The sequence below is a fragment of the Epinephelus fuscoguttatus genome, linkage group LG4, assembly GCF_011397635.1.
Source record: "Epinephelus fuscoguttatus linkage group LG4, E.fuscoguttatus.final_Chr_v1".
In the NCBI taxonomy this organism is placed as follows: domain Eukaryota; kingdom Metazoa; phylum Chordata; class Actinopteri; order Perciformes; family Serranidae; genus Epinephelus; species Epinephelus fuscoguttatus.
The window spans coordinates 29,396,501-29,414,714 of NC_064755.1; the positions used below are offsets into that span (position 1 = coordinate 29,396,501).

Sequence of the window (18,214 nt, forward strand, 5' to 3'; positions counted from 1 at the left end):
GTCTTAAAAGTTTGCAATATCTCCAACTGTCTGCAAAGTCTCAAGCTTCTTGGAACCACAACAAAACTTCGGCTCAGGCCAAAAGCAACAGAATAAATACATACGCAAGAAGAGCCGGCCAAATATTTGAAGGGAGTGCTTTGAAAGCGCACAGCATTGACTGCATTATCAAGGCTGGGCGGCTGTGTGAGGTGGGGGTTGCTCTAGATGTGGCAAATGTAAGGAAAGCTCACTCAGAGATGTTTTGAGTAAGAAAAGGTTGGACATCTGTTCCTTATTACATAAAAAAGCAGCTTGTCCAAATCCAAACTGCCTGCAGAGATAAGCGAAAGTGGTTTCAGTAATTGCTCACAACATTGGCCTTCTCCTCCTTCATTGTTTCTTTAGTGCATCATTTTAATGTGGGGAGATCAAATGAGATCATGTCCGGTAACTGACTGAGACTAAATTTTATTTATGTATTTAAGAAAGCAGTTTAAAGCTTTTATCTGTGTTACATCCTGTTTTGTCGTCTGTCCAAGCAAGCAGCGAGTTACAGCACCAGTATGGAGCCTCCAGCTGAGCCACCAGTTAAAGGGAGACTTTGATGATTTTCAACCAGCTTTGTATCATAACAATGTGGGCAGTATGTGGAAATGAACTGTGGTAAACTGCCCTCCATCTTACCAGCGCCCAGATCTCCCTGTTCATCTTAGCTCAAATCTGATTTTTGCAGGCTCGAGCAACAGATTGTACTTCCACATTTTCATATGCCCACCACCACAGACACAAAGAATATAGAAGCAGGCTGTGATAGAGACCCGCCCCTCTCTCGCTGTCTCTCAAACTCAGACGAAACAACCTCCCTGTACAACCAGGCAGTGCAAATATAAACCAAGATTCTGTTACTACATTGCTTTTACTTGCCTAAAATGTCTTAAGAAACATGTTTCAGTGTACTGTTTGGCTGTAATACAAGCTGTTTGTGAACAGGAAGTGGGCACCACTGTTTCCTGTGTTGTAAAAACAGATGGTCTTCCGAATCGCATACTTTTCCTCTTTACTTTTAGTAGGTACTGCAGCTGCCCTTGAACAGTATGCACTGTTGCATGCAGTACGCACACAATCAGGACATACTGCTAACTGCATACAAAAAACATTCTGGCATACTACATTTGACAGACTATGTATTGTGACATACTAAACCTTTTTCTGGCATACTATATAGTATGGTAATATGGGTATTGGAACGCACAGAGAGACTGAAAATACCGAAATCAAACGCTAAAACTAAGCAGTGCTGATCACATATGAACCAATCTTCTGTTGCTGTGTTGCCAATTTCTTGCCTCAGATATTAAGAAACATATTTTAGCTATATGTCACCCACAAATGGAAGTGTTCATTGATCCGGTGCGGCGCAGCGCATTCTGGTAGTTGTAGGTTTTCTATCTCTTTGTAAAAGCAAATGCCACAGCCCCCTTCCTCTGTTTTCTCCAGTCATGTAGCACTAATGGTAAAGTATTTGCATGTTTCTACTGCAAAGACAGCCCAGCTTTATGAAAAGACCATCTTCCCTGCAGCCATCTTTCCCTCTTCTTTATGAAGATGGATGATTTTTTTTTTTTTTACTGTATGGCTTGACAGATAAAACCAAAGGAACCACCATAAATCCAGGGGTTTTCAGAGACACCCACAAAATCACTCCGGCTTCAACATTAGTGCTGAAGCATTTCACATGGGATCCAACTCCTGCCAAGTGTTATCAGGAAACATGATCTGGGCCCGTTTCTCCAGGGCGCAAACTCTTGGAGAAATGCCTGAGCCGTCTGCTTTTTTTCCTCAAACACTTCACAGTTCTGAGCGTCACACCCAGGTGGTCAAGATGAGGTTGGATGACTTTGCTGCTGGCCCGTCATTCTGACACAGGATGGGTGACAAATCAGTGGGAAGCCATCCAAGATCACCTGATGTTCGACTGAAAATAAAATCCCCAAAGGCATCCATACGCCTAAATCAATGAACATTGCAGCCAATTTAATTTCACGTACCGGAGACACCTGCCGTGCCTGTGCTATCTCTGACAAACACATGTGAAGGTGATCCCCGGATTCGACGTACAGACTGAAATACATTTTCATGAAAATATCAAACTCCTTTAATATACTTCAAATGGTTAAACAGTGGCTAGCTTTTCTGTGCAGTGGATTCTCCTTTCTCCCTAAGCTTCAAAGAAAAGGAGATGCAGCACAGTGAGGATTAGGGAAAAAAGGAATTATGCTTCATGGTGTGCATGTGTTTACCCTAATAACTATTAGCAAAGAAATTTTACAGCGAAGAAAATACTGCCTCATATCTATTTTTGCTCTTCTCTACTTAGAAAACCGCTCTTAAGGATTCCATGTTGAAGTTGAGCCACTGAGTTTATAAAATGCAGCTCATTCCCTCCACAGTAATGGCACCGTGGTTTGCTTGTGGCCGTAACACATCGACTGGCATTGACCAACTGTTTGCCCAAAGGACAGAGGCCGTGTTTTAGTCCAGTGACCTGTGAATGCCGTCTCGAGAAGCGCACTTTTAAAGTGGTGGTGGGCTAAAAATTTCATAAAGCACCATCAAATAATCATGAGGCAGTGCGGCGCTCGGTCTTTGCTGTCTAATTGTTTTCCCCTTTGAGGAGTAAAAATAACTGTCTACAGCATGTACATTTGATCTGCTGCTAAAAGGCAATGGCTACTATTCAGTCAGACATGCAGAGGCTGTTAAGACAAGTAAATTCATCATCACAAGAAGCATGCAGGGGAGTTGTCCGAGAATCAGCACTGCAATCAGCACACAAACCGGTCGGGTTGCTTGAACGACCTCAACTGGCTTTAGGGCTACGATGTCAGTAACAGTTCAACGCCCCTTTTGTGCTTCACGTTTCAACCACATGTGGCGTAATGGTGTGATTGAGGGCAATAAACAGAATGACACTGAAGAAACACCGGCAGAGAATCCTGCAGACACCTGCATCACACTCTCAACACAGGAGGACTTTATGTGCTGTAACTGCAGGTGAGATAACATTATCAGTCAAGCAAGAGAGGCTCTAAATACAAACAGACAGATGGCCCTCACCTTACACTGCTATTTGTTTAGGAGCTCTGAAGATATTCAGTTCCTGCTCTTTAACAAGCTAGAAATGAAACACAAGCGTGAGTCTCAGAGCCTTGTGATCCTGGCAGGAGAGACATCATTAGCCAACCCTTCCCCCAGGTTTCCCCAGGTAGAAGTTGGACCCTGCTGTGGATTTTTTTTAATCAAACACTGATCTGTCCCCCCGATGCTGCGGAGGCTGACAAGGAGCCCATATGTCTGATTGACCTGCGGTGAGTCTCGCCCTGTGGGAGGGACTGTCACGTTGCTGTTATCCCAGAGGAGCTGCAGGGAGCAGCGCTATGGACAAGGTGTGTGGGCTTCAAAGGCAGCAAAGTACAACCAGCCTAGCGGAAAGAAATTTGCTGGGGCTTTTCAAAGTACTTACTCATATTGGCATGGTATTTGAATACAAATGCACATAATCAGATTGCAAGAAGGAAGAAAGAGAATCACATTAGCCCAGTTAGATCTACTGAAGTTTACAACCTTCACTTCCAAGTCGAAATCAAGAAGTCTCTGCTAAGGTTTTTTCTGTGCCATGTTTATGAGTTCAATGCAAAACATTTAACCTAGATTCCAGCAGATATGAGATGCATGGACAGTAAATATAAAATAACCCCATTTCCTGCTGAGTTCTGCCAGCAGCATCCAGACTGTAGGGTTGTGTGTGTGTGTGTGTGTGTGTGTGTGTGTGGGAGAGCTTCATGTGCATTTGTGTTTGCGTATTTGAGGTTTGTACGGTTATCACTGACTGGAACGGCAAAGTGTTATTAGCAGACTGGGATGCAAACCCAAATCACGCTCAAAATAAATCTCTTAGAGGTACTCTATAATTCAGCCATGCTGGAAAAGCCGAGACAGCAAACAAGACTACGTCATATATACCAACTACCAGTCCTCCCTGTGTCCATAAATCTGATGTAACCGCACCATCTCGGCCTCATATCCCAACTTCCAATCAAGAGAGGGTGAGTTAATGAGCGAACATCCAGCTCCAACAACCGACATGCATTTAATTTGTTTAAAATGATAATAGGTTAATTATCTGGGTCATCATTACCAATCTACTGTCCATCCCTACAACAATTTCTGCACTCTACATTACGGAATCAATTTGTGGCGAGAGCAAGTGTGTGTTTGTATTTGCGAGAAACAATTACCATATCACATTATACTGTGTAGCCCATCATCAGTGATTAAAAATAAACAGGATATTTACAGGGACTCAGATCCCCTTTAGGCAGAGGAAATAAAAAATGCAGAGCTGAATATGTAATAAAATAGGACACGTTTTTTTTTTTTTTTTTAAAGCCCCAGAAGACTAATGAGGGCAATCTTGTAAAGCTATATTCTCTTATTCCAGAAACGTGGATGGAAAGAGCAGGAGCATTCGAGGAGGAGAACCTGGGAATGGAGAAGGGGTGGAGTAGAGGAGAGACGGGACACAGTTGTGGCTGGGGCAACAGAAAAGAGAAAGACCAGAAGCCGGGAGAGAGTCCCATTTCATCAGAAAAATGCCTGAGTCAGGAGACGAGAGAACCATTAGACCCAATGAGTCACTGGGAGAGGCTGAAAAAACAGATCTGGGCTGAGCTCGGCTCGCAGTACCATCCCCGAAAAGTAGCCAAAGAGAAGCAGAACAGTGGCCCAAAGTGAAGCACAATGGCTTTTATCCCCAGAAGCATGCCATTGCCTCCTCATCAGTGGAAACTGATGTCATACATATGTAAAAAAAAAAAAAAAAAAAAGTCCCTGCATATGCACACAGAAAACAGTTTTATGGGGAACCGTGGGTCAAAGAGGTTCACAGAGGGCTGCAGCTTATTTTCATTATGACTTAATCTGCTTATTATTTTTCTGATAAATCAATTAATTTTTTTGGTCTGGAAAACTGGTGATCACAGTTTCCTAAAGTGCAAGGTGACGTCCGACAGACACTCCGTTCACAATTATTATAGTGAATCTCTGCAAGCTGGAAGCAAGACATTTTGGGATTTTGTGCTTTATAAATGACTTAAAAAGCTCTTGAAACACTCAAACAAGATCTTTATCAAATAATTGGTTAATTTATTTGTGTATTCAGCTCTAATGTGTACAGCACATCCTTCAAATCTCAGCCACAAACAGCAAATCCTGTTCCAAACAGAACTGGCCATACAAACATAGTACCCAAAATCTGAACAAGTATACAGGGCTCAACAATAAGGATTGTCCGATATCCCGGGGCAAGTAAAGTGCCACGTGGGGCAAGTAAATCTAGCAACTGACCTGCCTGATTCAGCTAGTGTTAACAAACAAGTACAAACATTGTTTTTCCAGAACTGATGATGGAAGTGGCTAAGAACTGAGTCACCTCTCTTCCTTCTCATTTTGGCTGGGAGTTGCACACATGCAGCACTGATCGGGCACTTAGAAGAAAATGGTAGCAGATAAAGACAAAGTTTACAAGCTGAAACGCAAGCAAGCATTTTAATTATCCTGGAATCAGTAGTTCAGTTGGGTGGCGTTCATAAAATTTAAACATGACATTTAACTTTAGTCTTTGTTACTTCATTACAGCTATAATAGATATAACAATTTGTATGGGGCGAGTAAAAATCAATTTCTTGCTGGCAGATTTCTGATCCACTTGCCCGACTGAGCAAGTGAAAATAAAACATTAATGTTGAACCCCATCACAGAACAACACTTGTGGATGTTTGCTTACATACAGACAGAGAAGCATGTTCCACCTCCTCACATTCAGTCTATTGACAGTATGAACTCCAAATATAACCTTGTTTTTCTTATTCTCCACACATCATCAGTCCTGCAATGATTCACAATGTACAATCCTCCATGTGTGTCTATAAATGATTCCTCTGAATAGTGTCTTTATCAAAATCTTTAACTGGAACCAAGCGATTTATCCAAGAAACAAGGAGTCTTACTAGCTCTTTATCTATAAAATGTTAAATTTGGCACCACATATCATCCATAGTGAAAAGCTTTAGTGTTAGTCAGTGAGTGTGGGAAACAAACACATCCATAAAATGAGCTCTTCCTCCCTGGTGCTACTTGATTAGCACCCAGCTTCCTCCTGCCCAGTGTGCCAACACTGAGCCCACTGTGAGTCAACTCAGCGCTATTGTGTGAACTAAGTAAAGAGCCGGTTGTTTATGCGGCAAACAAAAAAACAAATACCACACATAAAGCATAACGCTGTGTGGTGCTCTGCCACATCTTTTGTTCCATGTTCTTTCAGGTGGCAATGTGCTTAAACTTCAGCATCATTCAGTGGATCAGAGTTGTGTTAAAGCCAGGCAGGTAATCTCCCCACAAGTCAGCCCCGTGTCACATATCTGTGCCAGACTCCCTGGCCAGCCTAAGCTCCTCTCTGAGCTTTGACTACATCTAGGGGATGAAAAGAGCACAAGGTGATGAAGAAACCCTCCAGCAAAGGCACAGGGATTTGCCGAGTGTGCTTGCTCAGTGTAATGACCAGCGGGTACTCACCAGCGGCCTTTAATGGACACCTAAGTGACACGGTTTATTAGTTCTGAAAAACATTATGCGGGGGGAAAAGATGGCTGGGGGGATTTCAAGATAGATGTGATTTGAACATCCCGATACGGGGCTGAGTGTACCCTCGACTAAGTGCCTACCAAGCCGTGAGCCCGTTGGAGAGCCCGCTATCTGCTGAGCCCAGCTTGTCAAATACATACCTTTTACCTCATTACCTGCTCAGCACAGCCATTATTGAGGGAAATAGGGTGAACGCAAGATAAGCACAAAGAATTCTTGGGTTGAGCACAAACAGCCGGCCTGCTTCCTCCAGATAAAAAGGAAACGTCAGCACGGAGGGGCCCCTCAGCTTCCTGCTCTCAGCGAACTAGCTTAGGTCATTCACTACTTCCTGGCCCATATGGAGACACGCAAGGGCCAAAGGAATGCATGAATGGGTGGATAGCACTGGATTAGACAGCATTTTCTAATGTCCATGCAGGAAATCGACCAAAAGCTTGTACTAAAATAGATCATGTCTTTATTGGAGGCGTTTTAAGAAACTTGTAAAAGATAATTAGCTCAAACTGAACCATCACATGTTTCAATTTAAGTTTAGACCAAACTGGACCAAATTTCCAGACAATGTGCAAAAGAAGGTGCGAATTATTGTGCATTTCTATCCAGTATCTTTATGCAAATATCACACTGAAGATAAACAGTCAGTGGCTAATTCTCTATTTAAATGCCATTAAGAAGAAGAGGGAGCAAGAGGTGACATAATTAAGAGAACGTCAGTTAAATGATGTGGAAAACGCAATGTAAATATGGCATTTATCTTTGTTTCATGTAATTATTTGAGGAAGGTTACAGTCTCATCACTCCACACACATATGATGTTCTACTGTTGATGCATCAGTCTCATGCTTTATGTACATCGTGGTTGATTCATTCGCTTTGTATGTTTTAAATGAACTTTGCTTCATTTTACTTTTATCTATAAGTCCATTTTTCTACATCAGTCCAGCAGTAAACAGCCAACGACAGCCAACGGAGAGGCAGATATTTGAATCATCAGTTGAAGATCTGAGCTGAGATTCTTTAAGTTGAGCAGCTGTTGCTTTTTTTATTTTGTCCGTCAGTGTGTAGTGTTCTCCTGGGGACATTTTGGTCCCCAGATGTAGCTGCAGAGTGAGCGCTCCTTGTTTTCACGCTGCTCTTTGGTACAGGCAGCTGCTGACCCAGACCCAGGGTGACCCTGAGTGAGATAGAGGCAGCTGCCAGGAGGAAGAGAAGCTTTGCTTTATTAAGCTCTGAAATAAAATTATCTTTTGTCTTCTGCTTAGAGGTGGAGGATTTACAGCTCATGGCAACTTAATACAATACAGTCTCTGGCTTTTGTTTGATATATAGTGTTGGCAGGAAGTGTTGTACATTTGCTATCTATTAGCATTACTAGCTAACTAAACTTATAACTATATTAGATGAGCGTCACTGTCACCCCGAAATGTCCTGCCAAACCCCATTTAAATTCTCACACTCCACAAAAGGAAAAAGGGGGAAAAGTACTCAAATATTCATATTGAACAGCCAAATCTGATTCAACCGACATAACTCTGAGTCAGGCACAGCCGTACCTGACACATAGTTGCATTTTGAGGAGTCTGTCTATGCTTGTAGCTACACCATAACTCCCTAACAAACAACTAAATCCATCTTTAGAGGAGCACCAAAGCAGTTTTTGTATGACATGACCTTTAGCTAAAACTGCACAACATCAAACCACAGAGTTTGAACACTTGGTGCTCACAAATCACACTCCAGACATATATAATAACACACACCTTCATGGCTTTTAAACAGCTGATGAAAAATACACCTTTCCCAGAGTAAATTATTTCTGCCAGCTGAAAAGCAAATTTCATTTTCTCATGTCTCCTGACAACAAAGATGCTGAACCCATTACTAGCCGAGGCCTCTGCATCACACACATTAAATGAAGGGTCCTCTAGCAATCGAAAAAAGCAATTTTCTCATTGAGCCAATAGATACTCCATTTAGTTCCGGGCTCTCTACGGACCGCTGCTGCCGTAGTGGGGCTGATACAGGGGAAAGAGAGTGTAGAGTGATGACCCAGCCTCGTTTTCCCTCCGCCTTGCTGCTCTGAACTCATCGATACAGATACAGACGTGCTTTGCAGCCTGGATGAGAGGGGGAATGAAGACGGGGCAGATGAGAAAGGATGGGGACAAGAGGAAGAAAGAATAATAGATGAGACGATACAGAGGGAGACAGATAGAGGAGGTGGACGGAGGTTGTGGTGAGGCAGGATGAATCGAGGATGGGATATCAGGGCCGGCGATCAAATGACCGGCCAAAAAGGCAGCAGACTCATTTGCAGGCACATCAGCCGATAGTAAGGAAAGACAGAAACAGTGAAAGTGGTGAGGGGGAAAGAGGAGTAGAGAGGCACCCAACCAAGTGGAACCATGGATTGATTAATTTCATGCGTTTAATGAGCGGTGCTCTGCCAGGTCAGGCGGCATCGTGTCAGTCACCCAGTCCCTCTCAGCAGGAGCTGCCATACACTGAAATTTACACTTTCTGTTAAGGACTGGGAGGCTGAGCAGCAGAGAACTCACCACACACACACACGCACACACACACACACACACACACAGAGACACACACTCATAAACTATATGTCTCTTCAGCCTGCGTATGTCTCTCTAACTCTATCTCACACTTCCATTCTTCTTTTCATTTGTGTTTGCTGTACGTTTCTTCGCTGGCATTGCAAATGTGTGATTAAGAGCAACACATTATCAGAGGCACTATTAAAAATGAGTGCACTGATCACCAGTGGCAAGTCTCACACCAGGTGTTTTGTGTCTGTAGGCGGAATAAATAGCAGCTTGGCTCGGAGGAGATTTGAATACACTCAAACATGCTCCCTCCTAATTGCTACTCTCCGCATTGTTGCAGCCAACCTTTATTCCCTGTATAAATTACACTGTAGGTTTACAAACCCTGTTGTTTGCATTTGTACTTATCCCGCAGACATCACTTGTGTGTCTGAGCAACAAAACTATTTCCCAACACTCGTGTGAATCAAGCAGAGGAGAGAAAGGCTTTAGGCGGAGTTTAGTCATCCGTGTTGGCAGCTGCTCCAAAAGCATCAATACTACTGTTTCTTTTTTTTTTTTTTTTTGACAAGGCAAATGTTCACCCACAACATGCCGAACAAACACGCCTCTGTTTCCAGTTTGTGTGCTTCTCTCTCTACAAATTGTTAACTCCCAGTCATTTAGGGGGTTTGGGAGAAGAAGGAAAAAAAGGAGGGTGGAACAAAAAAGAGACAGAGAAAGAGAGAAATCTCTACATGATGCAGCAGTATGGTAGCCCAGCTCATTAATCACGACAGGAGCTGATTTGTCAGTCTGTGCAAGCTGGTGGGGCGTGATATGATTCTTCTCTCCTCTTTCCAGACACACTCTGTACCAGCCTCGGGGAGACAGAGAGCCAGAGTGAGTAACTCGAGGCAAGAAAATCCAGCACACTCACCTGGACGCTGGTGTGTGTTAATGGTTCCCCTGGAGCCAATCTCCTCAGGTGAAATCTGATTATAACCTTATTTCCAGCTGTTACTGTATCTGGAGAAATGTTCGAGTCTTGTCAGCGGGAGTATAACTTTCTTACTCTGTTGGTGTCCAAACTTTTGAGTTAACCACCCTGAATTCACTTAAAAGTCACATGATCAGCACTGCTGTAATAAAGCATGTGTTATCAGTGTCCTCAGTGTATTGACTTTTCTATCTCAGAGCTCTTGAATGCATCATGCTCGCCTCAGTGGAGCTCAGTCACAGAGGGAGAAGTGGAGGGGGATGAGGTAGTTTTGGATGATGTATCCTTCTCTGATTAATGCAAACTGACAGTGAACTCCTGCCCTACAGCAAAGGTAGCGCCGTCAGAGGCATCCATCTGCTGACCCCATACATGTGTGCAGACAGCCTCACCACGGTTATGGCTGGAGCCCCGTGGGAAGGATGCCAGCTTGGAGACTGACACACATCACTCTGGATCCCCCCCCCCCATGTCACGTTTCTCATAGTATAACCCACTATTACCTGTACACAGCATATTTATAACATTGCACAGACTGATTCAGGACACAGATAGTCACCTGAGGATCTTGGGTGTTTGCATGAGTGTTTATTCCCAAAAGGATAATAACACTGACCCCAAGTTGACTGAAGCCTGATAAACGATTTAAACAATTGGGTGTGATTTCTTCTTAATGTAATTTCTCTGTCATGCTGTTTGTTCATTAGCTCAACTTGCAGCAACAAAGTAAAGCAGCAATCAAAGCACATCACCCATCAGACACGCTGTTGTAAATAATGAGCGCGTTCAACACGACAGTCGCGAAAACAATCCACGGATCCCAAATATGATCGTTTATTGTCATTTCAACACATTTAAGTTGGAGACTTGTAGTTGTAAAGCGTGTTTCTTACCTCAAAGCGCAGCTCAGTGCCGAAACCTGTATCTGTGACAAGCTGTTTCCTTGCGTAAATGTCACCAAAAAGCCGCTGTGAGAAGCCTGGAACTGCTGGAGGGAAGTGTTGATATGAAACAAAATAAAAATGCCGATCAGCTGGGAGGTCCACGGAGGTGATTTGTGCCCAGCAGAGTCCAGCTAATACAATCCACCGCTCCGAGATCTGCGATCCCAGTCTGGACAAACAGTAACAAGCAGTGTTGAGAGGAGAGATTGGTATGCAAACAGTTTTGTGAAGTCACTGAAAGCGGAGCGGCTCATCCAGCAGCCTGCTCTGCTCCGGAGGGCGGAGACTCTGCGCTCACATACACGCCCCCGGTTTACCTTCTGCTCTATTGTCGCTCCGGTGTTAGGACTTCTTGGAGTTGTTAATGCACACAGCAGAAATCATACATTTTAGCATCTGTATCAACAGCAGTGAACCACATGTCAAGATAAGATGCATACCTCTGGACTGTAGTCAAGTTCTGCTAAAACTTTTTTTAATTCTCCTTTTTCCTTCCTTAGAGACACATTACATTGGTTTTCAGGTTAAAGGAGAACAGCATTTTGGGGAAAATGTGCTTATTGCCAAGAGGTAAAGGGACAGTTCACCCCTAAATCAAAAACACATATTTCCTCTTACCTGTAGTGCAGTTTTTCAGGCTAGATTACTTTGGCGTGAGTTGCCGGCTTTTGGATATATCAGCCATAAAGGCAGCCACCATCTCTCCAGTACAATAGAACTAGATGGCACTTGGCTTGTGGTGCTCGAACTGCAAAAAAAAATACATTTGAAAAACTCAACAGCAATGTCTCTTTTCAGAAATCATGACCCAGTTACTCAAGATAATCCACAGACCTATTTTCTTTCTACAGAACTACGTCTTCCAAACGTATCTACTTCCCATGTGGTCAGTAAATGAGCTGAAAATGGGCCCTATGGGACTGTCCATGAGTTCCATAATGACTCCATGCCAACTGCCCACATGGGTGGTTTTATTCAAGTGGTCCCCACATAGGTTATGCTACAGCTACCTGGGCACCAATTGGGTAAAGGCCCAAAATAGGCATCTTATCTTTGGCCAACTTGGGTAAAACCACCCATGCGGGCAATTGGCATGTAGCCACAATGGAACCCCTGGACAATCCTACATAGGGCCCATTTTTCAGCTCATATATGGGGCCCACATACAAATGCTGGTTGGGTCAATGTGAGATGTAAACATTAATGGCGTCCTCCTCGGCTGAGCTGTATTGTTAGCTAGCTCAGTGGGGCTAAGTGAGCTAGCAGTAGATGAACACTCCCTTCTGCGCAGTGATACAGCTGGTGGGTGTAGTTGGTGTACAGAAAATAGTCCCTGCATGAAACTGCTCATGACAAGGTCTGTGGGTCATGATTTCTGGAAAGAGTTGTTGCTTTTGAGTTTTCAAATGTACTTCTGTGGAGCCCCAAATACCACCCGGAAACTAAAATCCAATCAGGGCCAAACAGGGATCCACACTGTAGTTGACAAAGTAAGTAGACAATCAGGGAAATGTCCCCTTAAATGATAGATATGAGAGTGGTATTGATCCTCTCATCTAAATCAGGGTGGGATTGCTTTTTCTCAAACGATTGCTTTAATGTCAGGATGCTAAGTGTTAGACAAAAAAAAATCCATCATAAAATCTGAATTATGACAATAAAGTCAGATTTTTTTCATCTTAAAACTCAAAGTCTTCTTTCAGTTGCAGAATAAAAACAATTTGAGCAAAATTCTGACTTTAATCTTTTTCTTTGAATTCAAACCGAAGATATTAATCTCAGAATTCAAATATATTTTGTTTTCATGTGGCTCTTATCTTCCTCTACAGTTTGTTGTTGTAGTCTCAGTGGGAAAATGTCTCTTCTTTGGACAAAATAATCACTCATGTCATTGTGTTTACCCTGATGATCTTTTACACAAACAGAGTGATGGTGACAGTCAGCATCTTATTAATACATATGAGACAAGATACAGATCATCACTTGTGGGGAAAGAAATGAAAAAGTTACAGTACAACAAATTACTGTGACTAGAGGGTATCCTAAGGCATAAACTAATATTGTGTTTGTGGGATTAATGAGTGTTGCTTGCTTGAGAAATGAGCTCAACTCTGTTTTGATTCCAGCCACAGATAAGTGACAACTCTCAGATAGACAGCTGATAGTTATTGTTTGTCCCTTGTTAATTATTCATGCTGTGTGCCACTCTCTCACAGCCAGAAAACAAGAGGAGTGCTTTTGTTTCAGGTTTGGAGGGGGTGAAGGTGGAGGGGGGTTGTCTGAAGTGTTTCTATCCCTCTGTGCTCCTCGTGTCACAAAATCTACTACAGATGGAGAGCAAGATAAGCGCTCCAGAGACTGATCTTTTTGCCTTCTCCTCTAAGGTCGTGACACTGACATTCCCAGTGGCATACGTGATACTTCCAACCCCCAGCCTCCTTGTGTTTTCTCCTGATCCCTTTCTTATTGGCCCATAGGAAGTCTGCAATTTTAAGAGCATTTCTGGAGTCAAGAATAATGGCAAAGAGGGCTTTAAAGTAAAGTTTAAAACAAGGCAGAGATTATCTCATGGAAAGGTTGGATTGAAAGACTCGTCAGGAGCTCGGTTCAGACGCAGGGCCTCCGCCTGCCTGCTTGTGTAAGAAAAGTATCACAGGAATGGCTTGGCTGCCGAGAGAACAGCTGTGAGGTATTTTCTTTTTGGCTCCTTGGGTATTTTCAGAGGGCTCAGAGAGTAAAGAAAGGCTGAGGTGAATCACTGACTAAAACCGCCTCCTCCCCCAGCCCTTGAGCGCTCACATGGATCACTGGTGTTGGGGAGAAGTTCTCTCTTCAGGCTCTGACACAACTCAGCTCAGAGATTATTTGTTTTTCTTGGCTAATCAGTGATTGATCAACAAATGTAGTGATCCGTGGCCCCCTGGGATGTAGTGCACCGCTCAATACACAGCTCCGAAATCACTTTACAGTCTCAGGTTTTGACCTTTTGGTGATGGTCTAAGTCACTTTGCAAGAATTCGAGGAAACAATTTTAATTGACTCAGAAAGGATTTCACAAAAGTGGTGACTGATCAGAAAACCCAGGGTGCCTTTCACTCTCCAAACTTTAATTAATGACATTCGAGGTGACTCAGATGAGGTGATGGAAGCTTTCGCTGCCGCAGGGAACGAGTAAAGCAAACTATTTATTTCAGTGAAAGCTTCCAGTGAAACCATGCGGATGTCGAACCACGGGGAATTTGGACTGAACGCTGTGTTCATTACATGTGCAGAAATAATTTGAAACCCATTTTTTTTCTGGCATGTTTCGGTGAACAGTCTACTTGTTCCTCCACCATCATCCAAGCTGCCGGCAATAAAAATTTACTCTTGTGTCCATGTTAATCACATAACACACACGCACAGTGATAGGCGGACTGTGCTAGCTTTCAGGCCGTTCCTCACATGCACATTCTTATCGCACACAAACCCATTTAATTCAATTTACACAGCCCGCGCTTCAATTTCACACACATAGCATCATACCACATGCTATCTCATTAAACAGGCTGCGGACATGCTTCACAAGCTCGCACAAAGTAGGCCTCATTGTTGCACACACACACACGCACACACACACACACACACACACACACACACACACACATACACACACAGGGGATGTAGTCTTAAGGAATTTCCCCGGCAACAGCATAGAAGTAATTTAATATTTGCATTTTTGTGGTGATGTGATGCTGGATTGTTTTGTCCTTAAATGTTTTTTAATATGTAAATGCTAGTTCCCGTAAACACACAATGTAATTTCACCGTTCTGTGGTTGTTGCACGGAGATAAAACTGTCTTTGCCTCATGATGAAACATGGTTTATGCTGTGCAGGTTTAAAATGGCATAAAAGCTCCTTTTTCCATTGCAACTGTGCCGCTTCTTTTGTGTTCACTCTGACATGCATAGTGTGTCGTGTAAGAGAATAGTGTGGAATTTTGGGACATGTGCTTATGTACTCTCTTGCTGGCATAGGTGCAGATTTCAGAAGGGACACAGTCGGACACATCCCCCTCAATATGTAGATTATGTGCATTTGTCCCCCCCAATAAAAACATGAAAGTAGCAGAGGACTTTTATTTTGTCAAATAATCTTCTCATAATTTTGTCAACTGATCAATCAATCAATCAGTCTGTAAGAAAACAGTGAAAATTGGCTGTCAAAACATTCAGTGCTTCTTTTGTCAAACCAGCAGTTCAAAACCATAAAATACTCAACTCGCCATGATGAAAACCAGTGAAAAACAGCAAATCATCACACACTAGTGAACGTTTGGTATTTTTACTAAATATTAGGTGATTACTAAAATATTTGCTCATTCATTTTCTGTTTCAGCTGTAGCATTGTATGCAGGAGTCAGGAGACAATTAAACTTAGTTTTAAGCATTAAAACCAGCATCCAGACATATTGTGACTTCTTGGAGTCTCCACTGGTTGCCTGGCAACCTCACAGCCACGACAAGACTTAAGGCCCAGTCACACTTAACCAACATCAAAGAACTAGTGGTGATGAAGGCCAACTGTTGCAGCACCCCATTTCACTTGTGTCTTGGCCAGAAAGTTCCACCCGAACACACGCAAAGACTACAGCCAAGGGCCAACTAGCACATATATTCTGCTCCCTGGCGAGAGGAAATAACTCTCCATAGCAGCAGGCAGCGGTTGTCAGTATTTGTCATTCACAAAGGGAAACCGGAAGACTACGAAGATGTGTTTAGGACACTAGTTAGCCAGCTAGCACATTAACAACACAACTCAATGTTGCCTGAGCAAAGAATATTGATTGTTTGTCGCTACCTAACATAACACAAACAGTCACCAACTGTTTCTGCACAAGAGGTCAATGGCTAAAACATCTAGCCTAACATAAGATAACAAGTTTCTTTCAGTCTTACACCATCTTGACTCTGTTTGCTTTTCTTACCTCCATTTGTCTTCACCTGCACTGAGTTGAACTGCCAATCAGAGTGGCATCATTCACCGATAGGCTCTGCCAGCTCCTACACAATTCTGCACACTGAATCAGCCAGAAAAAGCCATCAAGGGCCAACCAGTGCCAACAGTGCGGGACACACCGCAAAAACTTGGGTGACAGATGCTCTCCAACAGCCCAACATTGGTGTGTCAGGACCCTTAAAATCACTGTGTCTAGTTGCAGTTTGGCTAGTCTCTATGAACAGGCACCTGCATACGTAGGCAGAATCTCAAGGCAACAGGACAAGATTTTGGTATTGGAAGCACTCTTATGCAGAATTGTGTTTATAGCAAAACAGCAGAATCCACACAGAAGTGTGTGAATACAGTTGAGGTAAAACTTTAGAATAGACAGGGCCAGCCGAAGTGCTAGGCTACACTAAGACAGTTAAGGAATTGAATTCAGATGGAGAAGCAGCAAACAAACAATGTCCTCCCACATCCGGGACAACGACAGTGATAAAGCATCATGACTCCCTTCATATAGCATCTCAGGTTGTGAATCTTTAGACTGTAAACAATGGCCGGTGCATGAAAGAGGAAGTCTTGGCCTAGGTATCCGCTGGCTACACCAAAATTTGAAATACTGGCCGTCGTCATCAGACTGATAGTCGATGGGTTCCAAAATTGCAGTTAAACAAGATGTAGTCCCAACATGTTACTCCCTGTAAAACCAAAACTTGTCTTTATTTAGATGTAAATTTATAGTGTGCATCAGAGACAAACTCAGTGACTGAACATAAACTGTTCGGATTAGGCCCACCCTCATAAAAAGGCAATTAAAAGTTATTTGGCAACTTTAAAAAGATAAATAGAGCAGAAATCGCAGTAGGAGGATCAGTCACAAAACACTGATGATTGCTTTTTATGATTCATTTATTTTAGAATTCTTATTTAATTTGCTTGAACAAACAAACAAAGCCGTGGAGGTTTTGTCCCCAACTGTGCGATTTGCCTGCCATTATTCTGATAAACGCAACGTCCCTAAGACACACGCAGACGTACACAAACACAGATGCGCGCAGGAAGATGTCGAACACACCCATGCAGCCTCAATCTGTCAGGGGGCATCAGCCAGCTCCCAGGGGAAAAACATGCCATCATGTCTCACGGCTTCCTGCCCCCTGTATGACTCCGGGACCAGGATCAAAAACTGTGAGACTGGGTGTAGACGGGTAAGACTCATCTCCTGCGTGCCCTGTAGCAGAACCACACACACATTTGGTTGCACTGCCGCTGAATAGGCTTCGCTGTCTTTAATTTTCCATTTGATAGCCTGACTCATAATTCTGTTTTCCAGAACTTCAACATGTATTCATCCTGAGGCGAAACCTTTTGGAAAATAGTTCTCGTCAACACAGATATTTAAGCAGAAACCATCCTTGTGAGGCAAATGGCAAACATTTCACCCCCCAAAGAATTTGACTGATACACCATTTAAAATCAGCGTGCTTTCACATGAGATCATCTGTGAATTCATGCATCTCCATCTGGCTTAGGGAGCCCGTCTGTGTCTGTCACATGGCCAAGCTGGCAGAGACGAGAGGGTAGAGGAAGGTGACAATAGAACTGACACTCTTAAGCTTGAAGGTACTGAATCGTCTTTATTTGGAAACATCTTCATCTCAGCAACTCCTGTGGTAATGGTGTGCTTTACCTGGCTGTAACCTAGCAACAAGCCCCCGACGCTGTTAAGAGGAATAATTGGACAAATCTATAGGAAGAGGCGTAAAGAGGAGTATTAACATGCTTAATCTGAAATAAGAAAGCTTTTAGAAGTGTGTTTCTGTGTTGAGACTGCGCTGTGCTGTTTCGTTTTTACCTTTCCTTTGTTTCTGTGTGCATTCCCCTGCATTAAAAACACCTGTAGGCACTTTAGTGTGAGGTTTTCCTCCACCTTAATAATTACGGGTGTCTACCTGCTGTAGCTCAGCCAGTGACAGCAGCCTGGGGATACAGGAGAGAGCAGGAGAGGAAGAGTGGGAGGGAAGAGTGTAGAGATGTATGTCAATCTGATATTTTATT

General features: G+C 43.1%; 1 protein-coding gene across 1 annotated transcript in view; it reads right to left on the reverse strand.

Annotated features, from left to right (window-relative positions):
• The window catches only part of tspan18b (tetraspanin 18b), a 41,358-nt gene extending 29,932 nt beyond the window's left edge, over window positions 1-11,426 (reverse strand). Inside the window, exon 1 of the mRNA XM_049573838.1 lies at window positions 11,121-11,426. The gene's annotated coding sequence lies outside the window, so the exon portion shown is untranslated. The remainder of the gene's footprint in view (window positions 1-11,120) is intronic.
• Window positions 11,427-18,214: the final 6,788 nt, after the last annotated feature.